General features: G+C 45.7%; 1 long non-coding RNA gene across 4 annotated transcripts in view; it reads left to right on the top strand.

Annotated features, from left to right (window-relative positions):
• Window positions 1-632: 632 nt before the first annotated feature.
• Window positions 633-23,341, top strand: part of LOC109280958 (uncharacterized) — a 121,517-nt gene continuing 98,808 nt past the window's right edge. For 3 of the 4 annotated variants that reach the window (XR_009463530.1, XR_009463528.1, XR_009463531.1), the window contains exons 1-4: window positions 751-3,667; window positions 4,957-5,092; window positions 6,789-6,863; window positions 8,320-8,414. This is a non-coding gene — a long non-coding RNA (uncharacterized LOC109280958). The other variant, XR_009463529.1, reaches the window with a different exon arrangement.

Below are 23,341 nucleotides of genomic sequence, written 5' to 3'. Positions count from 1 at the left end.
GAACCAAGAGTTTGAGAGTTTCGTACTTCTTTTCGTCTCAGGCCAACACAGCTATAAAACAGATCCCTGAATGATGGTCGTTGTAGATGGGGAAGAAGTGCAGGTGTCTTTGCTTATCTGATACTTTTAGAAGACATGAAAATATGTATGCATGTTCAACAAATTCACCTGATCTCACCTGTTCTGGGAAGCTAAGCAGTTGTGGCCCTGGCTTAGTGGCTGGACCGGAGACCATCATGGAATTTTAGGCACCTACGAAACGAGCAAAGAATTTGTAATTAAACATTTGGTAGATGGGGGGCAAAACCTTGTTCGTTCCCCTTACTGGAACTGAGGGATGGGGCTGAGAGAGAGAACTTGTTCAGCAAAAGTTTGTGTCACTACCCTGTAAGGCACAAAGCAATTATGCAGCACCTTAAATGAGAATGACATTGCTTTTTTCAATGTCCCAGTATAATCTCAAAAGCTGTAGTCTGACTTTTCCTATTTACAGCATGTGGAAAAGCAAAGGATTTTTCACAACTGAGCTTCAAAGGTTAAAACTAGTGAAGTCAGCAGTAAAATATGTGAATTTAACCTTTGGCTGTTACTATGTAAACCACTTGGTTTCACAATGTTTGCACTGGAATGACTGAAGGCTTATATTTTTCCACTTGTCGCAATCGTATAAACTGGGGGGAGAAAAAAGAAGATTGCAAATGTGGCCTTTCACGTCCGTCTGTGGGGTCAGGCGCTGGGTAAGCAATGTTTTCATGACAATCTAAATACAAATAACTTGAACTTTTCCATGGTCTTTTCATAGACTGGAAAATCCCCCAGCTGTGTCCTAGGAGCTGGGGGAGAGCGGGTTCTCACAGTGATGAAGAAGTTCCTGGAGTTTTCTGTTGCTTTCATGCAACCAGTTCTGGCAGAAGAGTTTTCTCTTTGATGGGCAGCCCCTGCATCGCCCTGCACAACATCTTGGAGAAATACCAATAAAGAGAACGCCGCAGAGGGACCCTGCCCCACCATCCCCATGAGTTTCCTTCAGTGTGAGAGAGTAACCAGGCCTTGGGAAACCAGAGGCAAAGGTTTAGTTCAGTAAGGCCATGTCTAAACTGCAAACTTCCTGTGTCTGGCAACAGCACCCTCAGATACACCACGCTACTCTGCAGGCGCGGCCCTGCTCTGGAAGCAGCGATGCACTGTCACAGCACGGTTAGCAACCTGTCCTTTGGGCTGTGCTGCTTCTGGTGAGGGGGTCAGGCGTACATCACAGCGGGCCATGCTTGGGGGCACTCTCTGCCAAACGCGGTAGGTTTGTAGTCTAGACACGGCCCGAATATCATTGCTTGTCAACAAATATACTTTTTCAGTCCATTACCACTTGTGAGTAGGGACCTTTCTAATTCACGGCAGCTGCCTTTGGATTTCACAGTCCTGGCACAGTGCCAGGCACCAAATTTGTGGCAGTGTGGTACCCCCTCTCCCCCCAGCTCTGATTGGTTGAGGGGCCCTGGAAGTCCTTCCCCTCCCTGGAGATTGACAGATGACCATCTGTTAATCATTGGGGAGGGGCAGGACTTCTGGGGCCAGGTGGCCATCTGTCAATCTCTGGGGAGGGGTGGGACATCTGGGGCCCCATAGCCAATCAGAGGCATGGGGGGGCTGCCACACCCTGCTGTCAAAATCTCCCTTGTGTCTCCCCTCCTCTCCCTCCCCCCATGCTTAAGGATGCTAAGGCTTTGCTCCCTTTTCTATTTTTGCAGTGCCCCCCTTCCCCCATTTCCTTTGTACAAGGCTCTCCCCAACTTGATTTGCCCCGAGCCCCATCTGAATTGGGTTTTTCTGACTGCTCCAAAATGAGCCAGATCTTATACCCCCATCCACAACTCCCTCTTAGTTTTGGATAGGAGTCTCAGGGTGCATTTACATGTGCCATTAGGGGACAGCAATAAACTGTGGAGTTTATTGCTCTGCAGTTTATTGCTCCCAGGTGCATATCTGCATGTGCGCCTGGATCACAGCATATGGACCTGGGTCACAGCAGGTCCAGTTGGCACGAGGCCTGGGCGGTCCTCCTACCAGCCCACGGCTGCTCCAACTGGGCTCATTGTGCTGCAGAGCAGCTGGTTGGGGCACAAGGGTGCTTCAGTGCGGGGCTAGCTGGCAGGCAGCTCCAGCATTGAGGCACCCTTGTGCCCTAGCCAGCCAGTCAGCATCTACACGTGCACTGCTGTGCCTAAAAAAAACCCCATAGCAGGGTAGTACCTGTAAATACTTCTTTCTCTTACAAGTACTACCCTGCTGTGCAATTTATTTGTTTTGTGCACCCGAATAAGGATGCAAGTGTAGATGCTGAGGTATTACTGCCCAGTAAATTAGTCAACTGCTCAGTAAATGTTTTGAGTAGATGTGCCCTCAGTGCTTCTGTATTGGGACAGGCCATTAATCACATAGGGAACTCTGAGGCACACAGGCATGATATTTCCTTTCTCTCTCCCACTGTCTTTTGTATTGTTGCTAAGTTTCTATGTAGACACATAGCACAATGTAGACCTGATCTCAGCTAGGCACTGTAGATATTGCTGTAATGCAAAATATATGTTAATGAGGCAAGGATTTTGGGGGGAGGGAGCGGTGATATCTTTTACTGGACCAACTGCATGCTTTCCAATGCAAGACATATTTTGGGTGACCTGATAAAGGATCTTGCATTCCAAAGCTTGTCTAAGTTTATTCCAACTATGCAGTTAGTCCAATAAAAGGTATTGCCCATCCTAAATTTGTTGCCTCTCATATAATTCCTGGACAATTGTGGCTACAACATCACCCTGATGCTTACCAATAAATATTAATATAATTGGCATCGACAGCTCTTATGACAGAACCAAAACCGGTTGTTAGTTTTGGTGGTCAGTGCTTTGTGTCACAACCCAAAGTTGTGATTTGTTGTTTGTGTGCCCTTCGGCAACGCTAAATTATGTTCCCACTAAAATTACAGTTTCCTTTCACGGTGGACTTCTCTGCTGTGGGAGAGAACTCCGGTGCAATTGGGGATTTCCTGCCAATTTGCAGCTTCTTTGCATGGTGCATTTCTTTTGCATCTCAAAGATGCACGGTGCAAAGGAGTTCCCGCCATTTGTATTTAGATTCGCGCCACGTTATTGGCCGGTTCTAAATGTAGGCACACGTGGCGGCTAGCTATTGGCTTGCTAGCCGTACAAAAGGCTTGAGTGGTTTCCACCCAAGTTGGAGGACTCCACGAACATCAGGAGAGAGAGGAAAACTGGAGAGAGACAAAACTCACCAGGAGGAGGAGAGTTCGCACTGTGTGAAGATCTCTAAGCGATGTGGACCCTTGCGGACCCAACGCACCTTTCTTAAGCAGGCAACAGAGGTCTAAACAGCCTCTGGCCTCTCCCCGTCGCCAAGCGCAATCCTAGACGTATCCCTATCCTATATATACCCAATTTTCAAACCCACGGAGTCTTAACAGCTCCGGGGGACCCGGGAACCGAACAAAACCCATGGAGATTCAGCCACTCCGTGAGGAAAGAATTGCCGAACCCGCGGAGCCTAAACCACTCCGGGGCCAAAGAACCAAGTTTGTCAGAGTCCTCCAACGAGGACTCAAGCGGAGCTGCACCTGGAAAACTGTCCAGCCTACACCGCGACCATCTTGGGTGTAAGTAAATAATCTTTTCAATCAATCACTACGCCTCCGTAACTAATTCTAGCTCGCGCGTACCTAACCGCCCCGCGGTTTTCTCCAGCCCTGCGTGCCCGGGCTGTTGGCCACAGCCCGCGTGCGCAAAGACGGGCCTGGCTCGCCCCCGGCCCGCACACTTTGTAGCTAACAGACATCTTGCAACTTTTAGTGTTTTCACTAAGCTTGCTTTTTTGATCATCAGCTTTCCTTGAAAAAGTAAAATTTTAGCTCACTTGATTCCAAAGAAAAGTTCAAAAATCTGAGATGTGGGACCTAAAATATCAAAAACTTGAAGACCAAAGATGATTTATTTATTTGCTATAAATAAATAGTTTTTAAGTCAAACTCATGCTTTTTATGGAATGGAATTGTGGTTTTTGGTGCTTTGAGGTTAGTGATCAGGGGCGGTGCCAACCTCTTACTGGTGTGGGAGCTGGGCTGGGGCTGGTCTCAGCTGGGCTGGGAGGCTGCACCCCTCCCAGTGCCACTGCCACAACCCACATACCACTGCTCCTGCCTGCTCTGCGCCCAGCTCCCCCAGCAGGAAAAGGCTGGCACTGCCCCTGCTGGGAGCACCACACCTTGGCAGACTCACCTGCATGGGGTGGGTGGGCAGCAGTGGCAGCGCTGGGAGGGGTGGCTACAGGAGGGACTAAGGAGAATTTTGGGGTGGTGATACCGCCCCCATGCTTCCCCTAGCACCATCCCTGTTAGTGATACTGGGTGGCTAACAAATATCTAAATAGCTAGATACAATTTGGCCATGATTAAGGTAGAAAATGAAAACAATGGCAACCAGAATTAAGGTCCACACTTCCTAAGAGGGAGAACGTGCTAAACAGAAAAGTTACATCTCTACATTACCACCCAGGGTTTCCCCTTTGCAGCTGAAGCAGGAATTTTTGCAAGGCTTTTTTCTTCTCTTCTATTTACATTCTCTGCTCTGCCTAATTATACAAAGTACCCATCAGTTTACAATGCTAGATACATATTATACAGTTTCTTATGAAGTGTATTTGCTATGCAAATTGTTGTATTTCATTATGTTGGCTGTTTCTACTCATTATCATAGGAAAGAAAGGTCCTTGCGTCTCTTTACCAAATTTAATTCCCTAAAAAGGCTGTTTTTTGGTGGGTGTGAAAACATAGTATGTAGATGTGTCCAAGATAAAAATGGAATAGCTGATAGAGAATTCTTATATCTAACGCTCTATTTGGAATTGATTTATCACCATGTAAATCTGATTGTTGTGTTAATTGGACAGAAAATGGATATGATGTGACATGACCAGTATCATTTTGCCTGCATAATTCGGAGCTTGATAGAAAAATGGTTGGTGAGTGATGGAGAAAAGGACCTGCAATTTCGGAAGGGAGTGGAGAAAATGGGGACATATTTATGTAAGTGCAATTATACTTCTTGCCACTGTCAACTGGATGTGTAATGGACATTTTCCTAATTATTTGTGTTTTTTATATAATTTATATCTAGATTATAATCACCCCAGTGCATCCCACTGACAGGGCTTTTGTGGGGAAGCATCTTCCAAAAATATTCTTATGGGTGTCGTCTTCGGTGCCTGAGACCAAAATATCCTTCTTTTTAGACTTCCTTAACAATACTTGGACCCTTTTATCCAGGGTCCACAGAAGACGAAGTTGGCTGCTGTAGATTCATTTGAAAAAAAAAAGGGAGTTAGACATGTAGGGCCAGAGTCTTACAGATATTCAGGTGCCTAAGGAAAGGAAATGGGCACTTAAGGCTCCTGTTTTTATGGGGGGTTAGATATCTAAGCATCTAATCCTACTAGAAGTCTCGCCACATATGTAGACACCTACACAGTTTTAAAATCTGACCCTTAATCCTTCTGTGCTAAAATTCCCCCATTTATAAAATTTTCTTAGACACAAGTAAGATATAACCCTACATACATCATGCACATGCATAATGTTAATCACTTAAATAACTGGATTGTGAGCAGGTACTGTCTTTTTGTTAAGTGTGTGTACAGTAAAATGTATTCCAACTCCTCCACACAAAATAAATAATTACTAACAATAAATCCCTTGAGGGCCCAGATTCTTTTACCATTTGCACAGTTGTAGCTAATAGCAAAATTTGCCGTGGGCTCTCCCATTGGTCTTAGCTCTGTGTTTAAATTTATTGCCTTAGGAAAGTTTTGTTATGCAGCATGGCTGCCTTATACAACAGTAATGATGGCAGTAACACTTGACATGTAGCAGCATTTGTTGTTAGAAAGAATGGGAGAGTGAGGCTCTATTTCTTTAAGCAGTATATGTTTAAATGAAGAAATACAACTGAAATGGGATTGCAAATTTAACGGTGTCTTGTTGGAGTTTATTATTAATGTTAATTAGTTTTGTGGTTTCAGTTTTTCAAGTGTCACTGAGTGATAAGAAATGTGCATGAATGTGATTTGATTAGGGCCAATATGCAAGTCCGAGGGGAGGAGGAGTGTGGTAAGAGGGGAAGATGGAGGTCGGTTTTGCTTGGTGTTATCTAATCACTAAATAATTTCTTTGGTATCATTTTACAGACAGCCAATATGAGTCGCATAATTTAAAGCAGTTGTCTTCCTCCAGGGGTTGTTTTCAGTTACATGATGATATTTTTCCAGCTGATTTACACATTTTTAGTTAAGAACAGAAGTGGACTGTATTGCTTGGATTGGGAAGTAGTGCTTCCTCTCACTGAAACACCTGGCTTGCAATTATCAATATGAGATATTGGGTCATTAAAGGAGGCCAACCTATTTTGAAAAAAAAAACCATGTAATTTTTCACTTTTGAACTAATCTCTAATTGATCAATATTGAGTTGAATTCTGCTATAACTGAATGTTGAGGTGGTAAAGATTTTAAGTAAAAAATGCCACTTGTTTCTGAGACCCAGTTGTATAAATGCTAGTATATAAAAGTGATCTCAGAGGGTTCATTAGAGATACTTAGATGGATGAAGTTACTTATGTGCATAAGTATTGCTAGGTTTGGAGCCTTGGTTTCCAGCTGTATGTCAAATATCAAAAGACTTTGCAAGATAATCTGGTTCTTATTTTATTTATTTTATTATTTTGTAGGCTCAGCTTGTTTGGGTGGGATGGACTTCTGAACTTTGGGATGCTTCTCCAGACTGAAATATGGAAACTCTTGAGGTTTGTACTTTCATAAATGCATCTACAGTGATTCCACTGGCTGGAGACAAAAAAGGAGCTGTGTAAACAGTATAGTATTTTGTTTGTCTAGCTGATAAAAAAAATTATAAATGGATATAAGAAAGCTGGGGGAAAAGATGAATAGAATTGGTCCCTAGAGATGAGTAGATTGATCATCCGAATGCTGCTTTATATGGGTAATATTAAAGACCACAGTTTATTCTGTAGCTACACATCTGATACTCCCAGCTTCATTTTTCAAGACATTAAAGTAGGGAGAAGTTCAGCGAACTGTCAACTTCAGACTTTCATGCTGCAAAATTAATTGACCAGCTAATTGGTAATTGACTCACAAGCGATTGGTTCCCCTCTCTGTGACCAGAAATGAAGGGGTAGCCAGAGGTAAGACTAGAATTTCAATCAAAGGCTCTTAGGCATATATAGCAACACATTTTACCTTGTTCCAGCACAGACTGAACAGCAAAGTAATGAGCTTAACTGTGGTCTTGGATGATCACAAGTGGCAGCTGTGGCATGGCTAGTAGATCTCAACATGAAGGGCACCTTTTCCCCAGAAGATGTCTGCTTTCCTCCGAGAGAGCAACTAGCTTGCTTTGAATCCGGTAAATGTGAGAGAGTTTCATTCTCTGCTAAGTTGGCCTGTGTTTAAGGGGGTTGTACTGGTTCAGCGTGAGAAGGCAAAACAAAGATGCCTTGAGAAAATCGGTTTCTTTTTCCATAGTTCATTTTTTTAAAGAAAGGTTCCCTACGCTAAAATAGGGGCTTGATTTTGCTTTCATAAGGTACCATTGAGTGGGCCAATAGTTTTTCAGCCAAACAGTTTCCACTGGAAACATGCTGATTCACTGTTAAGGCAAACTGCCTTCAGTCACCTCATTGTAAATCTCAGGGCTAGGGAGAGAAGTTGCACGTAAACCGGTTTAAGTGATCAAAAACCAGTTTAAGCCTGCAACAGAACAGAAGTTTAGTGCACTTCAGCCACTTACAAAATGGCCGAAACCAGTTTAAGATATACCTGGTTGAATGCAGTGTCAGACTTAACTGATTTAGGTCAAACTGATTTATGGAACTTCTGTCCCAGACCCCTTCCTGGTTCAAGTTAACTCTCAGTCCCTCAGCATCCCAGGGTCCTTTGCAGTCTTGGGTTTCTCGCATCTGAAGTGAGGGTCCTGAACATGTGGCTGTTGGCTAGTTCCTCCTGGCACAAGCTCTACCTCCTTCCTCTGTTTTGGGAAAGCATTTATAAAGGTCTAGTTTTCATTCTGATGCGGGTCCCAAACAAATTGAAACCTTGGAGGAAAAAAAAAAATGTTTTCCTTTCTGGACATGCTCCTGGTGTTTTAAACTGGTTTATTTTGGCCTGCTAGATTGGTTGTCTCCTTTTGTTCAAGCCCTTCCATCTTCCCTCATTCTCCCTTCTCCATTACTTTTACAGACCCTACTACAATGTGCCTTGTGTCTTTGGCTAGAGAGAAGAGAAGAGCTACCAACACCATTCACCAATGCAAAGGAGGCCGCAACGGCAAGTGGGTGAGAAACTCAGCTAGGAGCCTGGAGATTTTGGCCTCCCCATCCCTGTCCCTGTCACTGACACTGACTTGCCCTATGACCTTGGGTCTCTGCTTTGTATTTTTTTTCCTTGTGCTCACCTGGTCTTGCCTGTTTAGACTCCGATCTGTTTGGGGCAGGTGCTTTCTTTTAAAATGGATGTGTAGAGTGCCTAGTGCAATGGAGCCTGAATCTCAGTTGGATGTTACCCTGTTACAGATAATAGTAAAAATGAGTAGGAGAGAACAGTAAAGAAGCAGGACAAATACCAGCTGGTATTTGCTGCTTTTCTATGCAATGTGTAACTGAGGTCATGACTTCTTACCCCCACGTGTTTGGAAGAGCTAGTCCGGTGCTTCTCCACAATCTACTACAAAATGGTGCATCCTAGCAGAAGACTGGGCTTTGCTAGCTCCTCTTGGGTTGCGACATGCAGGGGGATGCTTGCTTCCTGGAATGCTTCTTGCAGGTAGGCCTAGTTTTTGTTTCTCTAGACTGCTGGGGCAGAAGCACAGAAGTAAGCCAGCACACCAGTATAGCCCTGCTGCCTGTAGCTCCCTTTTAGGGTCTCATTGTAGATCTTGGGGAGACAGCCTGGTAAAATGGAAATTGCCCTACAGAATTAACCAGTTAGTATGGGAGGGGTGTGTGTGTGCATGCATGCACGCATGCATTAGACATCAGACTGCTTTATTGCAGGGAGGGTGCCTAACGCTAAGGCTGAGGGAGAAAATGAGCTCAGTATGTGAAACCCTGTCGTGGACAAACTTTCATTTCCAAACCTTTCATTTCAGAGGAAGAGCTTCCCACAAGGCCTGTAACTCTGAGAATAAATGTCCTTGCTGGAACTCCATGAAAATCAATGTCCTTACAGCACTTTTGAACATTTTCTTCCTTGCATTCTTCTAAAAGAGAAAGTTAGCTCATGCTCTAGCTGACTAACCAGACACAGTTATTAATGGCAATCAAAATATGCATGGACGTGATAATCTACCATTCTTTGTTGCTGCAGATGAAAAAAAAATACAGAATGAGCTCACTGCCAAATTCAAACTTTGCAAGTTTGGAAATGTGTAGCTTTGCCAACCTGAAGTGCTGAAAAGCTGGGAGAGAATTAAAAAAACAGGAGTTTGAAAGTAATTCGGGTTTTTTTTTCTTCCTCTCTCCCCTGGAGGGGTCATGTTTTCAATGTTCTCTTTACAATTGAAAGGCTGGAAACTTTTTACTATAATGATAGCTGAAATTCTCATGTCATCGCATGTCCCCAAGAACAGGGGTTTTAAGAAGAAATCTTGATATAAAATCAGCCTCAGATTTTACCCAAGAAGTGCAGGGAATTGAGTGAGAACAGGAAGAAATGCCTGGTAGTTTTATCAGCTGAGAGAGGTAGGTAGTTGTGTTTGTCCAAAGTCAGGCAGGATGTCGGGCAGACCTGCACCTTATGAACTAAGTAAGGTAGAGGGAGCGCAAGCTTTCATGAACTCCAGTTCAAGTCCTCAGATGCTGTGAAAGGATAATATACATCCTGCTTAAAGTGGAGTGAGTGATTTGAATACAAAAGGTGGGAAAAGAGGAGGGTGGGGGGAGGCAGGAGGGGGACAGTGCTGGGAGAGGGATAGAAGCAAAGCATCCATAGGGACAAAGGGGTCACACGAGCTAATCCAGGTAATGGGATAAGGATCTGTGGTCCCTGTGGGAAAATAGTGGAAATGCTTTCATGAAAGAAAAGTCATTGTTTTGATGAAAAATGCCACTGGCATTTTAAAGAATCGCCTTTTTGCGTTTGCGACCGGCTCCTACCTTTGAGGCCAGAGGATGTTCGAACAAAGGGTGGAGAGAGAGAGAGATTTCTAGGTCTTGCAGCTGTTTGGGAGGACATGAAATGGTAATAGGTTTTCTCTCTCTCTGTTCCCCGTGTTTAGTGTGTGTGTGGGGTGGGGGGATCGCAGGCCCCATCTGAGCTGTAAAACAGGCACTAATGGGCCACATCCCCAGCCGGTATAAACATGCTTTTGGCTTTAATAGGACTGGTGAGGGTGGTGGGCCGTGCCTGTTATGCCAGTCAGGTTTTAGCTGGCTTTTAAAAGAAACTTCATAAGGAAGTGGTTCTAGCAAAGCAGACTGCTTCTCCGGGTACTCAAGGTCACATCCATTTGTGTGATCTTAGTATTGGCTTTTCTTTCAAGTGAGAGCACGGTTTCTTCTACCTTATGCTTTCCCTTCTCTCTGTTTTTTGTGCTGGCATCAATGAGGAACTACAGTCGTTCCCCAAATGTTCCACATGTTTTGCAAACCTTGATCTTGAGCTTATTTCCCAAGTTCAGCTTTACTAGTTACACAGTCTAATAGACAAATCTGCAGGTTGTCATCATTACGTCCTTCCTTGTAAAGTACTTTGCACTGTAGGAACAATTTGGCCGAGGCACTAGGGATACTTTTGTGAGAATATGCCATCAGATCAACCCTTTTAATGCCCATAAAAAGACAGGATGTCAATTTAAAGCCTCATCTGTCTCATTCATCTTAAGTTTGGTGATTTATGAAGTACTGTAAATTGCAATCATATCAGTTTCTAACACTCTGGCAGCTATTTAAATAGCAAAACTTTCTTCCAAAAACATGATCTATGGAAGACATAAGTTTCAAAGAGGGAGTTTGCTTTAATAGGAAAAGACTATTAGCATTCATTTACTGACAAGAGCAAGCTTGCGTCCTTTACAAGAAAGAACACTTCCATTGCTATTTTGCATTCAGTGTTCATCAATAGATAGCTTTTTCTTTTACTTGTGAGGTGGGGGGGGGGGGGAATTTGGGGCAGGACTACATCTGGGGAGGCTGGGAAAGGTTAGATTTAAAGTGATGCTATCTCCGTGGCTAGGTCAGAAGTTATACACCAACTGGTTTAAGTGATCAGAAACTGGTTTAAATCCGTAACAGAACAGAAATTCAGTGCACATAAAGCAGTTTCAAAATGGCTCAAACTGTTCTAAGATAAACCTGGTCGAATGTAGTATCAGACTGAACTGATTTAGGTCAAACTGGTTTATGAAACTTCTGCCCCAGACAGAACCAGGAAGGGTCCTGGTTCAAGTTAAATCAGAGTCCCCCAGCATCCCTTGATGCTTTGCAGCCCTGGGCTGGGCTCTGCTGTCTGCTCCAGAGAGCAGGGCTGGTCCTGCCCCTCTGCTCCCTAGGTAGAGCAGTGAGAGCTGGCTCACTGGCCTTCCTGGATGGCTCTCTGCTCACCCCTGCTCACCCTGCTGGGGTTTGGGGCCAGGGAGGGGTGTTAAACTTCCCTTCCCCTGAGTACAGAGTTGCCCTGCCCTGCTTACCTAGTGCTGGCTGTGACTGTGGACTACAAATCCCAGAGGCATCTGGAAGCAGGAAGAAGAAGTGATGAGCAACCCTGCAGAGTCCTGCTGGTGTGAGTGTGGACTGCAAATCCCAGAGACCTTGGGGGCAGCAGGAAGAGGAAGCAAATTCACAGCCCATGCTGGCTATGTGCTGGGGTGTATTAGAGCACCCCTGATTTCTAGATTGAACCATTGCAGGCATGTGGCTGCATTTCTTGAATTAAAAGTAAATGGCTGTTCATTTGCTTATTGGTTCAGTCTTTTCAGCTTAGACTAACCTTTAAAGACAGAATCAATTTAGCCTGGGGCTTTTTGACTGTCTGTCCTTAGCCCATAAGTTGCTGGCACTGTAAATAAGGTGAATGATCAAGGCCAAGGGTGACATTTTGGCCCTAATGAAATCTGTGGCAAAACTTGCATTGATTTTGGTGAGGCCATGATTCCTCCCACTAAGTGCAGGAAGATAAGTGAGAAACAGGAGAGTAGCAAAGCAAAGCAGAGCTGAATGTGTCAGCCTGCAACTACAAGGCAGGTAAAAAGAAACATCTAATTTTAATTACCCAGATGTTTACTTAGGAGATGGTATGGCATTTTGCCTACCAGATAGACATCACTTCAGCCAGTTCCCATGACAGTGACATATGCCAGCATGCAGAAGTGCCAACATTTGCCAGTGTTAGGCATGCTAGACTGACAGCACTGGGATAAGGCATGCCTCCCATGAGAGGATTCAGGAATCCTGGCTAGCTTATTAGTGTCAGCTCAGAAGCCTTTAGTGTAGTGAGGTGATTTTTTTCTTCAAAGTGGGGAAAAACAGACTTATTTTGCAGGGCAAAATTGGTGTTTAAAATAATTATTTATCTCCAAATATACATCATGAAAATATACAAACTAACAGCAGTTTGGCACAGGAGCATGAGCTGATAAGATTTTAGCATCAGTCACTAATTACAACCCAGACCTTGAAGAAAATTGTCATGAGAAGCCATATGTGAATTGCTTTTCCTCACAAGAAACATCCCTGGAAGCTGCTGAGATGGTTACAGATAGAGAATCATAACCAAAAGGTAACTTTTCCTCATTGAGGTTTAACGGTAATTGGCACTGCTGAATAGCTATGGGACATGAAACAATTCTCTGTATCTAAGATATTTGTGTTGTCTCCATCATCTGTTTCTGAGCACCGCGGTCTTTTCATGTGTTGTGAGGACAAATGCTACTGGAAGACAGTGAAACAAAACTATTTTCATTTCACGGGTTGGGAACTGATGCCCATGGAAGGTGTCCACACCACTTCCCTGGCACTCCTGGAGGGGAGGGGAGCCAGCCATTTGGCCGATGTGCCACAAATTAGCCCTGCACCTTCTTCGAGTGCCACTCTGATCCCCTTCCTCTGCTTGATAATCTCTTCTGTTTTCTGCATCCTGCCCTGTATTCCCTGCCTGATCTCCTGCTCTGCCTTCTGCTTCATTCCCTATCTGCTGCTGTGCCACCTCTTCCCTTCCTCATCTGCTGGGTGTCACATGTTGAGGCTGCCCGTGCCACTTGTGGCACTCTAGAGCAGTGTTTCTCAACCTTTTTTTGTACCAGGACCCATGTTTGTAAACATTGGCCAGTCCCGACCCACTGCCCCTCACTCCTAACCCACTATCCCCCATCCTCAGGCCACAACCCCCCAGTGTATGGGACGGGGGTCCCCAAACAGCCCTTGCAGGCTGAAACTCTGACATCCTGCAAGGGACAAGCTATGGTTTCCCATGTTTTTCTTTTAAAGGAGAATCTATTTTTAAAGTTTGTTCACGACCCTTTCGTATATTCTTGCGACCCACTTCTGCGTCGCTATCCATGGGTTGAGAAACACTGCTCTTAGGGCATGCATCAAGCTCCAAAATGTGGTGAAGCCATTTGGGGATACTCCCTGTGGCCACATACAAGCACCCCAGAGATGAAGAGCTGTAGAGGTGACTGTGGAATGGCTTCATCATTCCTTTCCTCAGTGCTTGTGTGTTTGAGAGGAAGTGGCTAGATGGGGCTTACTTAGGAGTGCTAGGGATATATGGTATAGACATACCTAAGAAGGAGGTAAAGACTGAGGTTGCCAAGGTCTCTTTGTGGATTTAGCCCAAGAAAGTTGCCCAACATCACGAGAAGTCTGTGGCAAAGCAGGAACTGGAGTTTCCCAAGCCTTAGGCCAGTGCCCTACCTGCTAGATCTTCTTTACTTCCCTTATGTGTCCCTGTGTTGCAGTCAGTCCACTACAAGTAGAAGTTATGCTCCCCATGTTCAAAAATTTTCTGCATATTGAAACTTGGCTTCCCAGCAGATCCACAATCTGTAGAAGTCCAGCTGTGATGGGGGCATGGCGGGGGAGGAGAAGGGGAGAGGGACAGGTCAAACACAGGCTACATCCCAGTAGGCAGTTGCAACGCTGAGGTTGTAACACTCATAACCTCTCCGGTGGAAGGAGGTGGCTACTTTTTTTGCACCTGCCTCCTAAGTGAATTGCATAATGCATTTTGCCTTCTCTACTGAGGAGGAAGAATTAAAATCCTGCTGTTAAAATGAACCTTAACACAACCTGCAGACCTACTGAGCCCTCACTTAAATGATGGTGTTCAAATTATAAATTAGGTAACTGGAATCATTAATGTTTTGCAAATAATGCTAAATGCAGTGGACAGCTTATCAAAAGCAAAAACCCATCTCTCTCTCTCTCTCTCTCTCTCTCTCTCATATGTCTAAGAATAATATTTAATTTCCTTTAAATGGAAGTCTACATTGTTGCATTATCCATCAGGAGTAACATGACAACTACTATGAAGATACCGATGCTTGAGAAGGGTGCGCACAGGTCTCCTTGACGCATGGTTTAGTGCTCTCTTTTTTTTTCCAATGACAGGGAAGGCAGCACGCTCCTGAGCGCTGCATACTGTATAGTAGAGTATCACCAACTTAATTAAGCCCTTTGAGGTGCTGCCTTTCTTGTGCTGCAAAGGAGTGAGTTGTCATAAGTACACACATGCTTTATTTGGCGTTGGCTCCTCTAAGCTGCTGTTAAGAGACCAAGCAAAAAGATCTTTCATTCCTTCAGTGCCAAGAAGATGGCACTCGATTAGGGGAAACCAGTGATGGATGTTTTGGTGAATTGGAAAAGGGTTGATGTTGGCTTACTGGAGCCTTTAAAATCCAGGACATTGCACAGTGATCAAAAACTTTTCATTTGACAGCTGCTCAGTTGAACTGAGGTGTGTGAGCTGTGGCCCAGATAGGAGTAGTTCTGACTGTGCGTGAACTGTTTCCTTTTAGCCTTTCTTTACTTTGACCCTGTCTATGCTCCAGACCTCCCCCGGTAAGCCTGTGTCATCCTCTTCTTTCTGTCTTTTTTCTTCCTTGTCTTGTGCTTGATCCCAAGCCTGCCTCTGTCTGCGTTCCTGCTCCACTCTGCCCTGATCCTGGGATGCCCTTCAGGGTACAACCATGGGGCAGGGACAGAAATGACCCGAAACAGGACAAGTCATCAGAAACTGGTCTAAACCTGTAACAGAACAGAAGCTCAGTGTGTATAGACTGGTTTCAAAATGGCGGGATCTGGTTTAAGATAGACCTGGATGGATGTGGTATCAGATTGAATCACTTTAGGTTAGACCGGTCTATCATACTTCTGTTCCGGTTCCTCTCCTGAAACAAGTTAGGTCGCAGTTCCACAACATCCCAGGATGCATTGTGGCCCCCTGCCAACCCTTCCTCATGGGGCAGGCTTGCCTCTGCCCCAGCTGCTCTGCTCCATCCGACCCAGGCAGCACTGCCCCTAGGCTGTCACAGAGCTGAAGCAGCAGCGCTCCTCCCCCCCAACCTGGCTGAGGGTGGGTGAGGGGGAGAAACAGACCCCCACCTCAGCCCCAGCCCTCTCCCCAGCTGGAGTCTGCATAGCTGGGCTGAGCCCTGCCGCCCTTGCCAGCTCCCTGCCTCTCAGTGACTGAGAGGGGCAGGGCTGGTGAAGGGGCAGGGATGGCGTGTTTGCTGCCCAGTGGAGCTGGGTTGCACAGAGGGAAAGCCCCCACCCCGGAGCTTTCCTGCACCCTCTGCAGTGTAGACCCCATCTAGAGGGGGTTGGGGGGGTCTATTTCACCCCTGCTTGCCCCCCAGCTAAGAGTGGGGGGGGGGGCTAAGGTGGCCAGAAATGTTCCTGGAGCAGTCCTCATCTTTTTCTTGTACCTTCTCTGGCTCTGGAGACTCAAAAGTGGGCAGCATGCAGGAGGGGGATGCAGGTGCCCATGCCAAGTACCCCGTAAACCTCCTGTTTTCAGTGGCAAAAAAGTATGGTGAAGTCTTCCCCTGGTAGCAGTGAACTCCAGCTGCTGCTGTTTCACACAACTACATTTCTCAGAGTACCCTTCACTCGCTGACACATGCGTTGCTGATGCTGCTCACTGCTGGGGCTGGGAGAGTTATACGACCTATTTTATTTATCACTGATATCAATACAGATTTCTAAACCAGAGAGAGGCTTTGAAAAATCAAGACCTTTCATGCGGCAGAATATTTGATCAGAACATTCAGTGCCTTGTTCATAGGCTAATTCTAATACCATATTCTCAGACGGTGTAAATTTATATAACTCCATTGACTCTAATACTAATTTATACTAGCTGAGGATTTAATTTGTAGTGTCTGAGTTTTACATTAAAAAAAGATTTCTCTCTCGTGTATGTATATGTGCACATATACATGTGCACACGCGCACACACATCCATCCTGATAACCCAACTTGAAAACGTTGCAGAATATAAACAGCTGTCACCATTTAACAGTGCTGTAAGTTGTGCATTGAGAAACACCATATGCCTCACGGTGTATCTTTGTATTAGAAGCCCTATTGTTCGGATTAATTTATCATTTTGGCTGACTTGTCTACCCAGTGGTGTAACCGGGGAGGGGTGGTGGGGCACGGCAACTGCTCTGGGAGCCATCTTGCTGCGGGGGAGGAAGAGGGGCATAGCTACCACTGAGAGTTATGTGGGTTTGTCCCGGCTATATTGCTATGCTGCTGCCTATACCAACGACTAGATTTTTTTAAAAGGAGCTTAGTTCCTACTTTGAGGCACCAAAATGATTCACCTAAGAGGGATCCTATATATAATGACGCATAGTGATCCTATATATAATTTTTAATGCCACTCGTGGCAGACTTTCAGCAGAGTTCAGCACGGTGGGAAATAGAAGCCAAACTCTTGTGAATGTCTGGCCACAGAAAGACACCAAAGGGGTTTATCTCCCCACTGTACAACAGCACTTTAGCCATTCTTGAGATCTGCGTGTTATAAAAGTTGAAAAACTACCCAAAAGCCCTTCTGACCTCCCGTTTAGTGCCCTTTTGTGACTTTTCAAATATTTTTGTGTTTGTTCCCAGCTGTATATCTTTCAGTTCTACTTCAGCCTGCTTCATACAAACAAATTTATGCCTCCACCAGGACTGTGATGAGGGTGATAATACTGATAACATCCTCCTGCCTATGATCTCCAAATAAATCTTTTACAGACTTCTGCCAAGAGACTGTTTTCTGGCTATTTTATTTGAGTTCATATACTAAACTGTACCTCATAGGATTAACTTGAATTTCAAGAACTTTTGCAGACCTAGTACTGAAGAAGCAGATGGATCTCTTTAATACAATAGGACTGTTTCTTCCCCAAATTTCCTAGAAAATAAATTGTTGTTTGCTAGGAAGGAGTCTTTGAAACCGTGTGACTGTAGTGGATAGTGCTTATTGTCCTCTTCTTTCCCATGGGATTCAAGTCTCAAATGAGTCAATCAGAACAAAGAGCTTCCAGCACACCAGGTTCTGAAAAGCTCCGTCTTCTGCCTTTTTGAGATAGGCCTTCCAGCTGGGAACAGACGGCAGCAAAATAGTGTTGCAGCTTTAATGTCGTATGAAATCGCTTCTCTTGGAAAATACAATAGTTGACTCCAAATCTGTTTCATGCAACTGAAATCAAAGGCTGGAGGGTCAGGGTCAAGTAGAGAATTATATAGCTCAACCCAGATATACTTGTTGTTTGTTTTATAAGTTCTTTAATTTTAATTACTTGGGCATTGTATGTGTACGGTGATTTATGGACTAAACCATCAGGTGTCATGTTTGGAACAACTGCCTTGTGTAGCAAATCTATAAATGCCTAGGGACTTAGCGGTTGTCACTCACTAACGCTGAGCTATCTGAAACCTTAGAACTTGGCTTCAATAGCAGGTGAAGTTTTGTACTCTAAACCTGCAAGTCTCTAATGTAAAGTAAAGAAAAGCCTCTGTCCATGACTGGTAGGGTGCAGCTCATGGTGCACAGTTGAGCCTGGTTCTCAGATTCACAGTGGAAGGGGCACAGGTAGAATTTGTGATCGTAGTGGAATTTGTGACCAGATTGTATGTGACATTGAGTAACAGTATGCAAAAGCCCAGGGGTGATGCATAGGGAGTGTACGTGGGTGCACGTGCACCCCCTACAAAAAGGTGCCTGTGGGCGGTCCACTACACTGCCAGCAGCAGATGTGGGTGGTCGCCGACCCCTGGTTGGTGCTCGCCACCCATCCCCACCGCTTCTGGTAGCGCTGGCAGCATCTGCAGGAGCTCTGTGCTTACCACCACTGTGCTGCTGCCACTGCCAGTGCAGCCGTGCCCCCCCAGCCACCGGGTCACGCATCATTTATGCAAAAGCCAGTTCACAAAAGTTCACTTAGGCTATGAACTAACGGTGCCCTTGTTGTGACACTAAAAGTTGTATGGCAGGATATTCTTGCCACTTGTTGCACAAATGCTTTTAGGCATCAGTGGTGCAACCATACCTATTAACAGTTCGTCCTGCTTCATTGCTCCAGGAATCAATATGGTTATGGCGTGATAATACCATTGAAGAGCACCCACTGCACAGAGTTTGCTCTTACTCATAATTAAAAATAAAAAGGGAATTGGGTACTTGAGTAATTGATGGCTGAAGCCTGGTAGAGAGCAGTCCCTGGAGAATGTGGTCTTGGAGGGTGAACAACAGTGGTCTGGGCTCAGTGGCATATAAAGAGAGGGGACATGAAGGAAAAGGGAAGTCTGGGGGTCAGAGGCAGGAGCTGGCTGTGTCCTCCAGGCTGCTGTGAACACTGCTGGGTGTAAGGTGCGGGGATGACTGAGCAGCTTAGTGAGGCTGGATACGGGGTCATCCCCAAAGCCCAGGGCTGTCCATGCTGTCCAGCTGTTTGGAAAAGAAGAGATTGTGGGGTGGAAGAATAGGTAGGAATGGGAAATACCTGTGGGCCGGGCAGCCCTGGCACAGATCCTGCTCTGCACACCCTGCCTTCATCTCTGCCCTTGGCTTTCCATCAAAGGGTGGTAGTGAATTCTGCTTCTTAAACCCTCTTTGAAAGTTGATACATGTACATACTAGTCTTCATCATAGGACACTGTGTGGCACAATGAGTGCCACAACAACTGCGATGTCTGTTTGTAGCCCTGAACACTTCGTTTGCTTCTGTGGGAGGGTCATTTTAATTTATAAGTTTCTAATCATTTAGTTTTTGTTTTACAAATTCCTAAGAACATTAAAGGAACTCTAACTTGTAAAGTTTTATAGGAAAATTACAATTTTTGGATAACCTATGACAGAGATTTTGTGCACAGTTATAAAGTATCAATGCCAGAGTCAAAGGGACTTAGACAAAACCTTTCTTTACACTAAATAGAAGGAATGTGTCTAAACCCCCTGGTTTGTTTATTAGGCCTGTGCAAAGCAGCTAGTATTCGATTCAGATTCGGCTGATTTCAGGGACAGTGGTTCGCTTTGATGATTCAAATCACTGTCCCGATTCGTTTCGGCCGAATATGATTTGGAGATTTGAATCAGCCAGGCCAAGACCATCTCCTGCCCCCTCCCAGCCTGGCAATGTCTGCTCTGTCCGCCCCAGCTCCCAGCACTTGGGGGGGTGGGGAAGCCCTGACTCAGTGGGTGCTGCTGGGCGGGGGGGGGGGTGATCCCCACTGCCCCATGCTGCATGGGGTGCCCTGCCTGGGCCAGCTCCATCCCTTTAAGAAAAAAAACCCCTGAAAAAACCCTGAACTTACTGTTCCTGCTGGTGGTAGGGGTGATCCCTGCTACCCCACATTGCCCCACACCACATGGGGGGGGCTCTAAATGACCCCCCCAAGCCCCGAGGCTGCTGCAGGAGCAGTGAGTCCCAGGGCTTTTCTTGGGTTTTTTTTCCTTAAACGGCCGGAGCTGGCCAGATGGGGCACCCTTGGGGGAGGCTGGGGGAGTGGGGGGGTTTGGGGGGCTCATGCAGGGCCTACCATACAGTGTGGAGCACTGAGGGGCAGCAGGGATCAGCCCCCCTGGCCTGGCAGCACCTAGTAAGCAACAGGGCTTTTTTTTAAAGTACTGACCTGGGGCAGGCTGGGGCAGCCATGGGTGGGGGGGGCTGGGGGAGTGGGCAGAGGTTGGGGGCTGGTAGGGGTCCCCCCATGGTCCTCTCTGCCCTCCCTGAGCCTCCCTCTCCCCCACCTCTAGTACCAGCTCAGAGTCAGCTGCAGCTCTCTGCTGTAGCCACCAGGGATTGCCTGAATCATCAAAGCTCTCTGAATGTTTTCTGAAGATTTCATAGATTCATAGATGTTAGGGTCGGAAGGGACCTCAATAGATCATCGAGTCCGACCCCCTGCATAGGCAGGAAAGAGTGCTGGGTCTAGATGATCCCAGCTAGATGCTTATCTAACCTCCTCTTGAAGACCCCCAGGGTAGGGGAGAGCACCACCTCCCTTGGGAGCCCGTTCCAGACCTTGGCCACTCGAACTGTGAAGAAGTTCTTCCTAATGTCCAATCTAAATCTGCTCTCTGCTAGCTTGTGGCCATTGTTTCTTGTAACCCCCAGGGGCGCCTTGGTGAATAAAACCTCACCAATTCCCTTCTGTGCCCCCGTGATGAACTTATAGGCAGCCACAAGGTCACCTCTCAACCTTCTCTTGTGGAGGCTGAAAAGGTCCAGGTTCTCTAGTCTCTCCTCGTAGGGCTTGGTCTGCAGGCCCTTAACCATACGAGTGGCCCTTCTCTGGACCCTCTCCAGGTTATCCGCATCCCTCCTGAATTGCGGCACCCAGAATTGCACGCAGTACTCCAACCGCGGTCTGACCAGTGCCCTATAGAGGGGAAGTATCACCTCCTTGGACCTATTTGTCATGCATCTGTTGATGCATGATAAAGTGCCATTGGCTTTTCTGATGGCTTCGTCACACTGCCAGCTCATGTTCATCTTGGAGTCCACTAGGACTCCAAGATCCCTTTCCACTTCCGTGCCACCCAGCAGGTCATTCCCTAGGCTGTAGGTGTGCTGGACATTTTTCCTCCCTAGGTGCAGCACTTTGCATTTCTCCTTGTTGAACTGCATTCTGTTGTTTTCTGCCCACTTGTCCAGCCTGTCTAGGTCTCCTTGCAGCTGTTCCCTACCCTCCGGCATGTCCGCTTCTCCCCGTAGCTTTGTGTCATCTGCAAACTTGGACAGAGTACATTTCACTCCCTCGTCCAAGTCACTGATGAAGACATTAAAAAGTATCGGTCCAAGGACCGAGCCCTGCGGAACCCCACTGCCCAAAGCTCTTTGGAGAGCTTTGATTTGATTTGGACTTTTAAATTGGTCCCCTGATTTGATTTGGATTTGGAGATTCGGCCACCAAATCAAGGTGAATCTCCTCCAGATTGAATCACTGCCCGAAGCTTCTCACAGCCCTATTGTTTTTATATAAAATATTTTTTTTTCATTTCCATCTTATGCATAATACTGTAAGAACTGTACTGTACCAAAGGCCAAATTCTCAATTTGGATGCATGGGCAGGTCACGTATTCTGGAAACAAAACCAAATATGCAATCTGTCCAATTTCTAGATGGTTGCATCTGCATGCCCTTGCTGATGTGATACACAAAGGGGCTGAGATTGCTTAGCTGTTTTAATACCAAGGTACCAAAAAAAAAAAAAAAAAAGAGAACCTAGATGGGAAGAAATCTGGACATATCTGCTGGTAAAAGACACTGAGCACACTCAGGGTCCACAGGCAAGAGGAGAGATGCATTGCTCTTCTGTTTGGGTGCTCACTGATTAGGAGAACTCCAGCCAGCTTGAACCATTCTGAACCTAAAACACCTGACTTGATTCTAGTTTTAAGACAACTGTGTATAAAATTGGCAATTCTCTTGTGGTCATATCATCAACATTTCTTGTAGGCTGACAATCATGATAGTTGAAGTAGAGGAGCTGCAGGGATCCTGTGAGATGCATTTATGAGGCCAATGTCTGCCTCCCTCTTTTGAAAAATAATGTAATAGGCAATTCAGTTAGACTTCCTAGATCTACCTTTCAGCTATTAAAGGGTCTGGAGAGGATCTTGCGCATCCTTCAGTGGTTTTTAAAGTCTAACACTAAGGATCTGGGTTATCTCTTGAAACTTTGCTTCAATAAGAAAGGAAGTATCTGAGGGTTCTTTCTTGATCCTAAGCAGACATGTCTTGGACCATATTTACTGTAGAGTCAAAAGCAATTTTTTTAACTATCTACCGTGTATTGATTTCTTAACAACATAATTCCAATGCTTTTTACTAGTGATGGATTAATTTCAGCACAAATAGTTTGGCATTTCCAGAGATGTTTTTATACACAGTGATGCTTTGCCAAGTAAGTCCAAATGATAAATATCATATTTACTTGAATCCAAGATTAGTTCCCCCCCCCCCCATTTAAAATAGAGGGAAAAGAAACCTCATCTTGGATTCAAGTACAGCCAGGAGCAGGCAGCTGCTGCAGCTCCAGCTCTGACTCGGACTCCAGCCCCAACCTGAGAAAAAGTGTATGGTGTGGGGCAGCGGGGAGCACGTGGAAAGTCGCACAGTGACATGACAGCTGCTATGGCTCTGACCCTGACCAAGGATTGGGGCTGGGCTGCTGCTGCAACCACCACTGTTGCCTGGCTGGGACTGGAGCCACCACGGACACTGATAGACATGGAAAAAAGCGCTTTACCAGAAGAGGCATTGCATTAGTTTGACTTGGCTCCCCAGTGTCTGTATAGATCAGGCGCTTCAGTGGGGCTTTTTGGCACTTTTATCTGAAGCTGATTCAATCATGTATTAGATAAAAGTGCCAAAAGGCCCTCTTGAAGTATGTGATCTATACAGATGTTGGGTGAGCCAGGTCAAACTGACACAATACCTCTTCTGGGCGTATGCTGCATTTGGTGCAGGGGCATGCTGAGTTGGAAGTAAAGTGCTGGTTTTGGGTTTTTTGTTTTGTTTTGGTTTTTTTTATTTCTGTAAACAGTGAGTGTGCTGTGCTCCAGGCCTGAGCTGAAGCCAGAGTGACTATATAGGGCAAGCAGCTGAGGGGGGTGTGGGGAAAGAGGAGAATGGGGCAAGGGGGGAGCAGGCACCAGCAGGGAGGGAAGTAGCGGGACAGGGTAGGCACCAAGGTGAGGCAAGTGGCAAAGGTATGGGAGGGGCAGGCCACTTTCCCTGCCACAGCAGCGGAGTGACGACTA

This window comes from Alligator mississippiensis, chromosome 7 (assembly GCF_030867095.1).
Source record: "Alligator mississippiensis isolate rAllMis1 chromosome 7, rAllMis1, whole genome shotgun sequence".
In the NCBI taxonomy this organism is placed as follows: Eukaryota; Metazoa; Chordata; order Crocodylia; family Alligatoridae; genus Alligator; species Alligator mississippiensis.
Note: the sequence above shows the minus strand (reverse complement) of the source record. Positions and strands in the feature narration are given on the sequence as shown.